Source organism: Cygnus olor, chromosome 27, assembly GCF_009769625.2.
Source record: "Cygnus olor isolate bCygOlo1 chromosome 27, bCygOlo1.pri.v2, whole genome shotgun sequence".
Taxonomy (NCBI): Eukaryota; Metazoa; Chordata; class Aves; order Anseriformes; family Anatidae; genus Cygnus; species Cygnus olor.
Window position 1 is genome coordinate 2,351,769 of NC_049195.1, and position 14,802 is coordinate 2,366,570.

A 14,802-nucleotide genomic window follows, 5' to 3' on the forward strand; every position below is an offset into this window, starting at 1 on the left:
TTAAAAGAAACAACTTTCGATTGGATTTAAAGGAGCAAGCATCACAAAGCACATGTGGGTAAACCATCCCTTAACATGTTCTGCTGCCCCAGGACACGTGGCATGACAAATTTCAGCAAAGTGGTGTCATTATAGCAACCTCAAAATAAAATACCATAATCCGTAACACAAAACTCTTCCTCCTTTTTACAAGCCAAGCTGAAATCAATGTTTTCACACTAGGCAGAGCTGTCTCACCTTTACTTTGTGCTTCCTTTCTGTCTCTATACATCCTTTATCTTTTGTTTTATAAATGGACCATAAGTTTCAAAGACTAGAAATTTCATAGCTTTATTTTCGTAGTGGCTAACCCAGAAAAGAGAGCTCCTGGCTGCTGTAGTTAAAGCATGCACCACTTCTAACCAGTACATGAGCTGGAAAGCTCTGGCAACGTTCACCACCAGGCAGGACAAGGCAACTTCAAGGCATCAAAATACACCAGCCCACACAGGCACAGAAAACAGAATTTAGGCCCCAATGAAAGAAGCTTCAATCAGCCTGAACTACTTTACACTTCACATGAACAGGATCATGAAACCACACATCAGTTGATGCACAGTAAGGTATTATTACCCTACAGTTTTGGGGTCAAGTGTCTGTGCTTTGAGACTGAAAGGTATTAGAGGCCCCTTCCACTACGCCAAGTTGCCAAACACCATTCCCTATCAGATTCCAGTGCTAAACTTGGGCAAAATGGGTGCAGAACTTACTGTATGCTATTTTTGACTCTAGGACATTGCCAAGTTGAGCAGTACTGAGTAAGTAAGGCTGACAAATCAAACCAGACCTCTCCCCTCCAAAGACACTCTTCCCATAAAGCAAGAAAGTTTTTTGTATTCCCCAAACCTTGATTACATCCTTTTTTCCTCTAAAGTAAAAAAAATCCTTGTTTGTTCTGATTACGTCTCCAGGGAAAATGTGATGGTAAAGCTACACAAATGTTCCAACCCAGTGAAGTTGCAATAATAATAAACTGGGAATTACGTCCTGCTTGAATGATGGCAGGCTTGGACGTTGCATGCAGCCTGCCTGCTCTCTCCGGAGATGCTATGCACAATAAAAGTGCAAGGCTTTGGAAGGGGCACAAGCAGCAGATTTCATTCCAGGCATCATGTTGTGTTAGAGAGGTAAGCCTAGTTGTTAGCATCCTCTTTCCTACAGGGTAAGCTTAATTAAAATGTAAAATGTCAAAAGCCAGTATGAAATATGATATCCCTGTGGGCACTCAGAGTGAATTAAGCCTATCAGCAAGTGAAGAGCAGGCAGCAACCCTCCATTTGGAGAAAAGATTACAACTATTAAGTAGAAAGCAAAGGGACTACAGTGTTTGCTGAGCTTTGTATTTGACTGCACTTGTCAGCCTTCACTAGCAATTGCACATGAGATGGACCAACCTCATTTCTCTGCACTGTATGTGGAATATACATGTCTGGCAGCTGTGCGTATTGTACTGCTCCCAAATTCTCTTTGTTCTGTGATGATTTAGTTATGCAGTGCTTTGATTCCACATGACAAGCCAGTCTCAAGGATTTTGTTGTTTGAGATAGAAAATATCACTTACTGATATTGATTACTCACACTGAAAATGAAGTGTGATTAATATAATGGCATGGGGGCTGTGCAGCCCCAGTAAAGGAAAACACTTCTCACTTTGTGAGATCCAGAGACCCTTTATTGTACTTGCTGAAATTAAACAAGCCCCAGAGCCTCCATTCTTTGCCTGCCCTTTTTTTCAGAAAGGACACGTGTACAGACCAACAGAAGTCCACAACACTAATGTATGGTTTGAAGAACTGTGCTTCTGCCCTCCAGACTGACAGCAAGAGCCTTTACTGGAAGTATCAAGCTCTAAAACCTGCAAGCTTTTAGCCTGATGTTTTAAACTGTCATATCAGAGCATAGCTTCTGCTTAGAGAATTATGGGTGTCTTAAGTTATTAGTACTTCTGAGCTGGTTTGAAAATCGTGCAGATCCTCATGGTCTCTATGCTGCACGGAGCATGAATATAGCTAAGGCAATGTCAAACCCTAATTGATGTTAACTTGCATTCCCATTGCAGGTGATGGATGCTCACAGAAAACAACCTTATTCCCTTTAGTGTTCTGCTGACCTTCTTCATCAAACACATGCAAAGACAGAAGTGGAAGATATGCCTTGCTTCAGAGCAGCATTTCAGTTTGCCCATCTGTCCAGAAAACCCTTTTGTCTACAAGGTAGACTTTTCATCTTTACATTTTTTTTCATTATTTTCTTTTAAAGTAGAAAGATACCATACACATGGTAAGAAACGTAGAGGGATGGTGTAACACCTCCTCCATGATTGCTCAGAACAGTGAATGACTACTACGTACCACTGGAGAAAAAGCACAGGTTAATCCTTGAGAATAATCCCAGTTCAGTCAATAGACTTATTTAAATGGATTAATTTAGCACATTATTTTTGTAAGTATACTACTTGATTCTTCTTTTATTTATAGCATTCCAGTTATTCCAATTATTTATGCCTGGAAGAAGGCCACCAAATCAAACAAGTGACATGGCTTGGTGGTAAGAGGATAATCAAGCCCTCTGCAACGTCCCATTTCTTCTTGCAAAATCCTAAAGAGAACGTGTAAGAGTCTCAAATAACACAGACAAATACTGTGATGAGTTGTACATCGTGTCATTGAGCTATTTAGTAAAGTCTTCACTGATAACCTGTGACATAACTCTAGTTTCCAAACAATACATTGTTAACTTCTGAATATATTACACAGAAAAATGAAAAACTGCTTTACATCTGCTTACTGGCATTCACCAGAACTGTGATCAAATGTCTTTGTAGCCTGAACATAGCCAGGGTAATGCTTTCGTAATTGTTGTGATTTGGAGGGAAGCAGACAAAGGAGAGACTCAACAACCTGTACCCGTACTTGAAAGTACAGAGAGAATTTCAAGCACACAGCATGCAATTACCCAGATGTGACACTGAGACCTTCCCAACCATGTTTGTTTTCAGATATTGTACGATGAAAACCTAAGAAAAGGGCCTTCATCCAGATCCAGTTCACTTGGACTAGTGGCAATGTAATTTGTTCCGTGGTTGCCATGACACAACAGAGCAGTTAACACCTGAATTCTAATCACTGCCAACCTGAACTGAATTCACATTTCTAATATCCCATCAGTAATCCACAAGCACCTCTACAGAGAATAATTGATACTGCTTAACATTAAAAGAAAAAAAAATATTCAAATTACTGTTTAGTACGGTCTAATTCTATGAGAAAAATATGTAAAGATAGCTACATCTGACATCCATTTTATTAATCAGACTATTTTTAGAAGATAAACCAGTCAAGAGAACAGCAGGAGTTTAATAAAGTATACATTAGGAGAACAATTATGGAGTAGTTGCAACAGACTGTTCCCTCTGATAGCGAGCGGTAGGAAACATTGGTTGGAATGCAATGCGGTATTAAAGTGAATAATAAATTTCACGGCGAGTTAGCCTCTAAGTTATATTCTGCAAAGCAGGTTTTGAAAAAGCCAGAGAATGCCTGATATATTTCAATAGCATATTTACCAGTGAGGAATCACAAAATCATCAGTGGCTTTATACTCATATCTTCCTCCGATACAAAAAAAAAAAAATAATATTTGTACTAAGCAGAGAGGGATACAGTCTGGATTTTATGTCGCAGTCAAGTGAAGCCAGAGTCAGACACCGAGCCTCTATATCCAGACTCCTGGCTTCCTGCGTGAGCCACTCCTATTCTATACACATATGCTTCAAATGCCCCAGATGAAGGCATTTCAAGAGAATAAAAATATAAAAATATCATGCATTTTCTTTAATGGCAAGGTATATCATTACATACTGATGTCTGAAATATTATTTCTACATTATAGTTTATTTTTACCTTCCAAACTACTAATAGTCCTCACACCTGTAGAAATGCTGAATGGGAGATATCCTAGACCTTGTGTTCTAGAAAACACCCATGGAAAGCAAGATGCTTTCACCTTCCAACTTACCAGCCAGGCTCAGGTTGAAAGTTTTACTAAATTTGGTGTTAATCCAGAAGCCTCTAAAGATAATAGGTATCTTTTCATCAACATCAGCCGGTGCTGTCCCTATCAACTCAAGTCCTAGCACAGGCACACAATGATGAAGAGATGAAACAAAAAGGTGCTGTTCAGGCTAGGACGTCTCACTTTATTCCCTTTTGTCTGTATATTTTTGGTAACTACTTGCTATAATTACTGAGGCTATTATTGAGGCTCATAAAAATGAATTTTATATAGTAACATGTTGACTGCTATGTTTTGTTTCAAAGTAACCTACAGGTACTGTATTTCCCCACTGCAATATTAGTCCATTGCAGTAATAAAGTTGTCACACGCAGTATGTGATAGACCATTTTGCATTGCTGTAATGGCCTTTTTTGTATTATAACGGTTTGCAACTTTGTCATCTTCATAAATGTGATCAATGGCAATAATAAAGTTGCTAGACAGCTTATTTTTTTCCCCTACAACCCCAAGAGTTGCCTTACTGTTGGTAGCTCTCCTTGATTCTTTTCTCCCACCTTTTCACTATTTGTTTGTTGAACTTCACGTAAACAAAAATCACACTGGTTTTCTGCAGCAAACCACCCAGCTAGTGCAGGTGCTGAGGGCTGCATCTCCCACGATTACAGTGTAACTTCTCATATGGTGCAAAGTATCTGAGTTTCACTAGACTTCTGCCTGCAAAATACTTGGATGTATTGCTCAAGATGAACTTCAGTGAGAATTAAAAATATACTTGTATTCCTTGCTGATCAGGTGTATAAGGTTTTCCTTAAACATTTATGTTTCAAGCTTCCATGTGCTATGTTTGTCCTGTGCATGTTTACACATCATGAAATATACGGCTTGGGAGTCTCGTGTCCCCCAGAGTCCTGTACAAACCAAAACACCCAGTGCAAACATAGTAGGCAGGCAAACGATGACAGATCCTCAGCAGTAAACTCCCCCAAAAAGGAGCTGTGTCAATGCATACTCACCAGGATGGGGACCACACAGCTAAATAAAGCCATCATAATTTCAGTGTGCATAACTGGGCAGCTTGAGCCCTTCTGCTAGGGGAAGTGTCAGCAACCAGACAGTTTTGCAGACAGTTTGAAAAAGTAAGGTTTGGGCAGACAAATCCTTCTCAATTTGAAGCAAACAGCAAAATCGAATCTGAACATGTATGACTAATTAGGTTAATCAACACAGCTATTGCTAAACCTCAGGGCTCTTGAAGTTCAAAAAAAAAAGTATTGCAGACTCCAGCAATAATGTATTTGTTAAAATAAGCTTAATACAGCATGGGGGGTGGTGGACAAATACATACAGCCTTGAGCATTACTTTACCTACCATTTTCTTAACGATTGACTATAAACTACATGGTTTGAGGGACTGGAAATGCAAAAACATTGCCACCGACACACAGGTTTCTAATCTACAAGGCTCCTGCACATGTGTTTTGCTTTGAGTAATGCCATTAATTTCAGCCAGCCCTTAGATAAAGCCAATCCACAAGTGCTTCAGGCCCCAGCTCTGTGAGAGTGCTGCCCCAGGGAGGAAATACTTGGCAGCGGTGTCATGCAGCATAACACAGCAAGCAGTTGGACCTCACAGATCCATCGGCTTGCTGCGGCAGGAGGGTGGCCAGCTGTGCCCACCATTTCCAGGTACTGAGGTAGTGCCACGGACTGCTGCAGAGCTGCACTGACAGGGCTATCTGCCTCGCCAGCCATATAACCCAAACCTCTGGATATATAACTTTTCAGCTGCGTGACCCTTGCTGATGAGGGAGCATGCATCTCCAGGCTGGTCGGCAATGAAAGCAGCGGTAGGAGCTCAGCACGTCAGCCTCCACCTTCCCAACGCAGCTTCAGCTGATCTATAGCCGCTATAAATCTCTCCTGCTCCTTTAGCTGTACAAAATTTCGTTTACTGTATCCTCACTGCGACCTCTTTTTCCCTGCTCCATTTTCCCCGCAAGGCATCGAAAGCTCAGTTGAAAGATGATCCTGTTCCCAAATGCAACCTATCTTCACTCCCCTTTTATTCATTTATTTTTAAATCCATGTTTCCTTTCTCTCCTCCCTCATTATTATACTTTCACAATGAATCCGGAACCAAACTATATTCGCTCTACATACCCAGCTCATCCTGATTAGTGAGACAGCTTCTCAGCACTAAGCACCAGAGCGCATCAGTAGAGAAAGGTAGTGGCTTCTTTAGGGAATGGCTATTATTAGAAAGGATTTGTTGCAGTTTCCATTATGACTCTGTGCTTTATATAGAGATGGCTGAAATGCAGCCCATGGGTTTAGCAAGATTTATGCACAGCTAGCTTTCCACAGGTTTCTTTGTGCCTCAACTCAACACCCAGTCTTACCTCCTATTGTCTTCCAAATGGCACCACTGACAAACAAATATTCTTAAACACACCGAATTGTGCCCAGACTTGCCTCAAAACAAGTGAGTCTGTAAGACTCCACTCCAGCTCCCTTCAGAAAAGGGCTGAAGCTGAACATCATTAAACCACCCCAGTAACAAGAGATTAAACGGAAGAAGTCCAGGATGATTTTCTTCTCCTCTGAGAAGAACCAACATGACACATTAGAAATAAGACCAGAAAACTTGCTGATAAATAAACACAAAGCAAGATGCATGCACATGGAAATTGCTATTACAAAACCCTTAATAATCAGTAAGTTTTTGCAAGGTTAGGGAATACAATACCTATCTCCAGAGCAGAAATAGGGGCTTTTCTGTTTTGATTAATTTTGAAACAAATTTACCAGTGTTCACGTGGAGATTTTGTAAGAGATTAGAAGATTTCAGAGTTGTAAAAGGACGGGTTGGTGCTTCACAGAAATAAAATTTTGCTTAAAAATCAAAATATATTCAAAAAAAAAAACTAGACATACCTTTACCCAGCTGCTAAATCTATTCTCCCAGAATTTACAGAAATTAAATTTTATTTGAAGCTGTGGATCCCAATAAATCCATGAAATTTGGAGAGATGACCAAATTACAACAGAAAAATGAACATGACGGAGTCTCATGTTGAAAAAAAAACCACAAACAGAATAAAGCAAAAGGAAACTATGGCAGAAGGGAAAGTGGTGCAGTGACAGCGTGATGGATGAGCAAAAAAAACCCTTGCAGTGATCGCTTTGATAATAAGAAATTTCTGAGTGCTGGGCACCAAGAGAAGGCAATGTTAATTTAAGACAGAGCATAACCTTGCAGAATGCAGGCTGACGGCAGTGACTTAAGTGACAGCTCTGCGGACTATGGCTGTCATTGTACTGACACCATGAAATATAGGTAGCAGCAGAGCATCTTGATCTACGGTAGAGCTGCTAGGTGCTGTTTGGCTGAAATTAGACCCTGATAAGGAAAAAAAAAAAGCACGCAGTTCACACCTGGAGAAAGTCAACTGTTGCTGTTATTTTTATATTTTTTTAATGCAGCTGTAATTGGAATCGTGCTGCTCAAACATGTATCAATCATACAGAGCTGCATGAAGAAGAGATGACATGTTACAAGATGATCGAATTTAATTCATCTTGCACATACTTATTTTTATTTATCCTTAAGACCTTTCCTGCCAGGAGGATTTCCAAAGCTGCATAGCTAGATTCAAATCAAAAGAAAAGTTTGTATGTAAGCTGTTGCCAGAGAGAGGGAAGATGATCCACAAAAGTAACCATAATAAATTGAGTTCTTTGAAAGTGAAGGGGAGGGGAAGGAAGACAAATCTGGCTTTGACACTTAAAAATTACTGGAATTGCAGTTTATCTTGTCAGGTAAAATAGACCTTAGTTTTAAGAGGGAGAGATGAGATACAAGGAGCAGAGGTGACATCTCCAAACTCACACAGAGCTTCTGTCACAGGCAGGAAATCCACCACAACACTTTCTTGCAGAGCCATCATCTATTCTGCCTGACCTTACTTGCGTTCAGGATGCTATTCCCAATTTCTTCTCAGTTTCCATGTGCCAAGTCATTTTTATCTGTGCTCCATTCTTAGGCAGAAGAGTGTCTGCAATTATCTCCTTATTTATGTTTGGACAGCACAAACACCATTCCAGACTGTTCATTTTAACAGCAAACATCACGACTGTTCAAGTAATCTCTGCAATCCACAGGAAGCATGCAGTAAGTGTTCTCCTGTGTCACATCTAAACTGGACTTCAGTCTCAGTCATGCTTCTCAGCTCCAAGGCAGAACAAGCCTACATCTTTTTGTGGTGTGATGACTGCCACGGCTGCAGGAGCTGTGGGGTTCACTAGAAGCCCCTGAGCCATGTATTGAGCAGATTCAATCTAATCCTTGGGACCCGTCAAAGTCAAACAAAAAGTCTTTGCAAGGAAAGGAAAGAGATATCAATGAAAGGCAATTAAAAGCAAATTTTAAGACCACAACTATCTGGATACTTGATTCATGCGGCCATTTTAACATCATGAAAAGCAAGACAAGAGTACTCAAGATTCCTAAAACCTTCACCCAGTCCTTTGCACAGACTCACAAGATGAAGTTTTAGCATCCTTGGAAAGTCTCTTGGCAGTGCCTTTGTAAAGTTTTCTGATGTCAACACATCTATGTGGACAGCTAGGAAAAAATTGCTGTTCATCCATGAGTGAGGATAAGTGAGCACAATCGCTGCCTCACAGAGCCCAGAGAAGCGGCTCCCAAAAGTACGTGTGCTAAAGAAAAAAGCACTGAGTCCCATTTTCTCAGCTAGGTATTGAAACTAAATATAAAAAATAAAAATAAATAGCTGAGCAAAAGAGAACATAGAATTGATCCAGTTCTCCAATCACTCACATCAAGGTTTTATACCAGTGAACTTGTGCAAATACTTCTAAGAAGAAAGTGAAAGGGATCATGGAAAACTGAAAATAGAAAAATTAAGATTTTGGTCACTTATCTCATAAAGACAACTGCCTGGAGAAGCAGTTACTCACAGAGGCACAAAACACAAATCAAAATGAGCATGAATCAAGAGTGGAGAATTGCTTGCAGAAAGCAAGAAGGTGAACAGTAAGCAGCTCCGGAGAGATTCAATTCATCATGTCCCCAGCCCCATAAGAGAGAGCGACTGATAGACATGGAAACATCTATATTATCTGCATGTCTCATCCTAGCTGTTGAGGAATCCAACACTATCCCATTTTACATCAAAATGAGCATAAGAAGAGGTTTGATTGTTAAAGGATGGAGTTATCCGTGAAAATCATCTGACTAGAAAACTACCCAAACAGCTACACCTCTGACACCAAAATCTAAATTTAATCAAGTGCTTTTTCTCATTCTTCAAGTTCTGGCCCACAAAAAAACGTAGTTTAACTGTACAGGCTGCCAGTCCATGATCACAGGTCGTGTTATATTTTTTTAAAGAAGCTGCTCTTTAATATAACGAGGTCACTAATCTTACTAATACTTAAAATCAACGTAAAATTGCTAATTATCTTTAACTTGTTTTTACCTTATCGAACACTTTGTTATAAAGATATTTCATTAGCCATGATAATGCTTTTTCCGAGCAGCTCTAAAGCAGAAGAAAGGAAGACATTGCATTTGACCCACACAGCGATTGTGAAGATGAAAGAGGAGGTTTTTTTTAATATATATATATAAATAATAAGACTACAAATATGTGAGCAAATTGACAGGATAATCGGAAAACTATAATTTAGAAAAGAGCTACAGATTTCACACTTGTCATTTAAGAGAGAGAGAATTACAGAGCAAAGGAGACCCAGTCCTGTGAGGAGTGCATCTTAAATCACAAGTTTATCCTTGCTTTATATGTAGTAAAACATATATGAAAAATGAAAACTCCTGACGATTTGTTGATGCAACAAACGCTTTGATGACATTTTGGAAAATGGACTATTTATCTCAAAACATTTGCATTATAACACATGCAGTTACTATCTACATGTCTGTTTGAAAATGTCCTCTTAGCCCCCAGAGAAAATAAATGGAGCTTCTCTAGGACTTAAGCACTCTTAATAAAAGAAATTCTGCTGTGCAATGGGCAGGACCACAAATATCTATAATTAGCATGCTTCACTGCAATAATTAAACTCTTGAATTTTCATTTCACATAGCCTAAACTGCTTCCACATTATATTACAGATGCACCTCAGGAATAGAGCTGCTGGGAAAACAGTTCTGCTTGATGAAAAAGTAAATGTTATAAACTGCATTATTTCTCCCCAAAGTGGATTGAAAATAAATACTTTTTCCCCTCTTTTTCTTTAAGATGGAATTCTGGGCTAAGAGAGATAACACCCACTATAAAATAGATCAATATGCATGGGCTAATGTTTTCATCTATTCTGCTTTAGATATCATGAGCACCAAATGGGACATTGCCAAGACACTCAAGATAAATTAAAGATGTTAGCAACGTTTATGTGAATCCTACTCAGTGAGGACAGTGGATGGGATATTTTGCATGGAGTTTAGAATACTTCAGTCTAAGACATCATGAATTAGCTGGCCTTTCAAATATCCCAGAAAGATGCAATTATTTTATTTTTCAAAATCTGTTTTATTTCTTTCAGTCATCTGTTTTAAAGATAATAGGAAATCATAAAGAAAAATGCAGTGATAGCCAGGTTTAAGCATTTGTTCTGCACAAGTCTGCCTCCTAACCCACTTTCATATTCCAATTTGTATTAAAAACAACAAGGACAACACGAATCACAAATCTTGCCTTACCCAGAGTCTCTAAGTAAAAGGACTGGAGACTGTAAGTGAAGGTGGGGGGAATTCTGTTCTCGTACTGGTACTCCAGATGCAGCACTATCGTCACACGCCTCATACAGACTTACAACTAAAGCAAGCTAAGTTGGTATTTTCTACTAAACTATAGAAGGTGCTAAATTAAGAGCAGAGTGTTTATTCTCTCTTTGCTTCAGGAACATTTCCCCCATTCCTCTTTCCCCCCACAGGCCATAGGTTTAAGAAATGGCAAACAAGCCTTGCAATGCTTACTGATAGCACATCTGAAGGTGGAGAACGATGCTATTGAAGCTGAAATGATAATTGACAAAACCATCAGGTGAATTATAAGGGAAATCAATATAAAATCAAACACTTGGAGTTGAAGTTGGCTGCAATTTTTGATTGTGATATCTAATTAGGTAATGTTAGCAGGTCAGGTGAAGTTTACCAAGTTGTTGGGCTTGGTATGTACATAAACAGAGGTGACTTGATTAAAGGGCTACTTTCATATATAGAAAACAAAGGGGTGGGACTGACAGCAATCACGAGTGTTTCACTTAGGAAGGTTCCCCACACCCAGGAAAAAAAAAAAAGGCAAAAATAATCCTTTGTTTTACATCCCTTTCCAGGCTTTTACTAGTTCTCCCAAATATTTGCTGTTTTTTCCTGCTGCTGGGCTATCTATCTCCAGATAAGCCTTTATTTGGAAAATTTATTTTTACACAGGTGGTTAGGGTTGTGGTTAGTGTCTGAGGTGCAGGGTGAGAAGCTCTAACAGGGGCCACCCTTCTGAGAGCTGCCTCAGGTAGCAGTATGGTCTGTTGGGGATGCCACTGTCCTTCTCACTTTCTCCAAATCCCGTTTCACCCAAAAGGACCTTAACCATTTACTAGTGTACTAGTAGTGTACTAGTTTTAATTAGCAAGGAGGAGGACAGCAAAGAACGCATAAAGAGTCTACACAATACCTCTAAATTACCATACCTGGCTGTTAGCTCTGGAGAGAACAAAGTAACCCCCAAACTCATGAGGAATCAGGGGCAGAAGAGTTATCAAGGTGTTACAGTGTTATAAGGTGTGAGGGTGTGTGTTTTCTATATCAGTGGATTAAGAAAGCTTTAGCCCACATGTTTTCAAAGACAGACCTTTGGGAGAATTCTCTGTAGACTTGAGCAATGTGAACATGACTTTCCTTTATTTAGGAGACGCAACCATAAAGGTGTCAGGTTGCCACAAAATAGCTTTAATCCAATTCCTAAAGATAACAGCATCTGTGGAAGAAGGTTTTAAGTCATCTGTGTAAGACCCTGAGACGCCTTCCTCCAGGCACCAGCTACAAATGCAACCTGAAGGCAGTGCGACCATCGCTTAACGCTGTCAGCTGATGTTTGCTGCTTTTTTATCTGCCTGCCAGCCCATGTAATTTTATTGATGCTGAGTCCGTGTTCACACTGGAAAGTGAGAGGGAGAAGGGAGAGTTATTTGGCTGGCAATACACAACAGGACACGCTTACGTGTGACATTTAAAGAAGCGGTAGCTCTGCCTGGTGGCACCTGCCTGGCTGTAGCTCAGTGCTTGACATAGCACAAGAACAAGTCAGAGGTGGTGAAACCCCCAGATCTGAAGCTCCAGCCATCCTCCAACAACCTGCTGCCTGTGTCCATAGCTCTATTTTAACATCCTTTGTACTGGGAGACCGGGGCAGTAACTCACAGGTTTTAAAGGATATAGCTGATTTATTCCATTCTTCTTCTTGTTGCTTGTTTGTGCTGCTCTGAATATCTAATGAAACATCCTCAGGTTAACCCCAGATCTGCACAGTCAGTAATTACTCCAGATGTCACATTCTGGCTGGCTGAAAATTTCTTTTAGTGATCACCGCCTGCAAGTTTGCCAAAGAAAGAGGGCATTTTGACAGCAGCATGCCTTGAAATCCAATTTTGCCGTCAAAAAGTTCAGTCACTAAAGTAGATTGCACGGGAATAAAAATGAAGCTACCAGCTGTAAAACTGGAGATTCATAAAAATTACTCTAAAAAAAAATAACAAATTTAGTTGATCTAGTTTTCTTTGATCAAACTGAATAGTAGAATTATGACCCTGACAGAAATCAAAGAAATCTTCATCTTTACTTTAGGTACTATACTACACAGTTTCTTCCACAGCTACCTAATTCTGCCAGCTGGCATTGAAGGAGTACACTTCATTCACACTAACCAGATGAAATAAATCAGATTTCATTTTCAGTATTCAAACAAACCCCTACACTAAAAGCTACTCTGAGGTTGCTTGGAAAATGTTAAGTCTGAGCCTGAAGGAAAAGTACAGTAAAAAAATCCCCAAATTTTCATCTTGAGTTATGCATTTTAAAACAGAAAAAAAAGTAAAAATAATTTTTAAAAGCACTATAAAATAAATTAAGGTCCTTAACCTATAAACAGACTAGATTATAATTGTTTAAAAGATTGGCCTATTAATGATTTACCCAGCTTAGATAAATACCAATCAGTTATAATCTAGACAGATACTGACAAATATAGTTGATTACCTGGACAGCAAGACTGATGTAACTCATGCAGCTACCCATTTGCAGCTCTGTAATCATATTCTACAGCACAACAAGAAAATCCAAACTGCTGTGCCCTTGACTGAATACGTGCCATCTATGCACCCATATGCCAGTAACCACCTTGACAGAGTCCTCGTAGTAGCTGTCAAGGAGCCCAAGAATTCTGGTGAATTATCCCCTGCCTGCAGTTCAGACCTCAAAACACATCATGTGGGCCTCCACGTATCCTCAGGGCCTTTCCAGTTGCTGTGGTCAGTGTTTTGCCATCTGTCACCAGACAAGGTCTCTCTGTATAGCTCAGTGGGCACGTTGCAGTATATCAGCTGTCAGTATATCAGCCTGTGATGGCTCTTCCTGCTCTTGCACCAGCATTCATCTGCCCTGAATTATACAGGGGACTGCATCTGCCACTAGTGAGAAAAGGGCTTGAAGGCTGATATTTCCCCCATCTTGCAAGAGGTGTGATTATGTCCCATGAAATGGCTTCTCTTTTCCCAGCTGTCCATCACACAGTGTCCTCCTTTCCTGAAGAGGAAGACTCCTGAATTTCAAGACACACAGGCCTCCGTATAACTGATTATCTAAGAGGACTGTAAGTATTTTTGTCTCAGATAAAAGACATCCAGCTGAAATTCTCCGTTTTACCTTAAGTAAGAGAACTATATTTCTTCCTAATGCTTGTTTTACTGCTACACGTTTTTAATCATGCTGTACTAAACATGGTACTACTTCCACATACTAAAAAAAATCTTTAGTTCAAAAACTGCTCCCATTCAACTTAAACTTTGATGCAACTGTACACCTGATCCACTAACTGGTACACTGTTGGTGTAAAACTTTTTCTATCTAGCAACTCCGTCAAAATCAACCCCTACACACCTCACCACCAAGTGAAAAATATTTGTGGTGAATATTCTGGATGCAGAGTGGCAGGGGCTGATGCTCATTGCAGTGTGATGGTCCCCAGACCTGTGCAAATGTGGCTCTGGTGCTCCACCAAGCAGCGAGCCCGTGGAATGGGCTGGGTCCATGAAGGTTTCTTATAGACAAGGCTGCTCTGTGTCTCTGCTGCTCTCCTGAGAAACATCGACAAGTGGCTGTCACAACTGGGTTTTTAATTGAATTTCTATCCCTACTTATCATCTTCGGATGGAAGTATATAGATTTATTTCCTGTGTTTATTGCACAGCTGTGAATAACCGCAAGGGAACACATACTGAGGTGGAAGGAAAACTCCAAGCACAGTAAAATACCCGAAACAGTAACACCTCCGTGGCAGAATAATCTCAGCCTTCCTCCCTCTCCTACCCTCGATTTTGCTAGAAGAATGCTATTGTGTATTGTTTCCTTTGGAAAGGTGATGGGCTGAGAAGACTAACAGGAACATAAACTGTCCATATTCCCAGAATGAACCAATTATTGGAAGA

The 14,802-nt window shown here is 39.9% G+C and overlaps 1 long non-coding RNA gene across 3 annotated transcripts in view; it reads right to left on the reverse strand.

Annotated features, from left to right (window-relative positions):
- Positions 1-14,802, reverse strand: part of LOC121060571 — a 92,307-nt gene that overhangs the window by 62,306 nt on the left and 15,199 nt on the right. The window contains exon 1 of one of the 3 annotated variants that reach the window (XR_005814874.1): positions 10,802-10,962. The exons of 1 other annotated variant lie outside the window; for it this stretch is intronic. This is a non-coding gene — a long non-coding RNA (uncharacterized LOC121060571). Of the gene's footprint in view, positions 1-10,801; positions 10,963-14,802 lie in introns of those variants that run through there. One more of the 3 variants, XR_005814872.1, reaches the window with a different exon arrangement.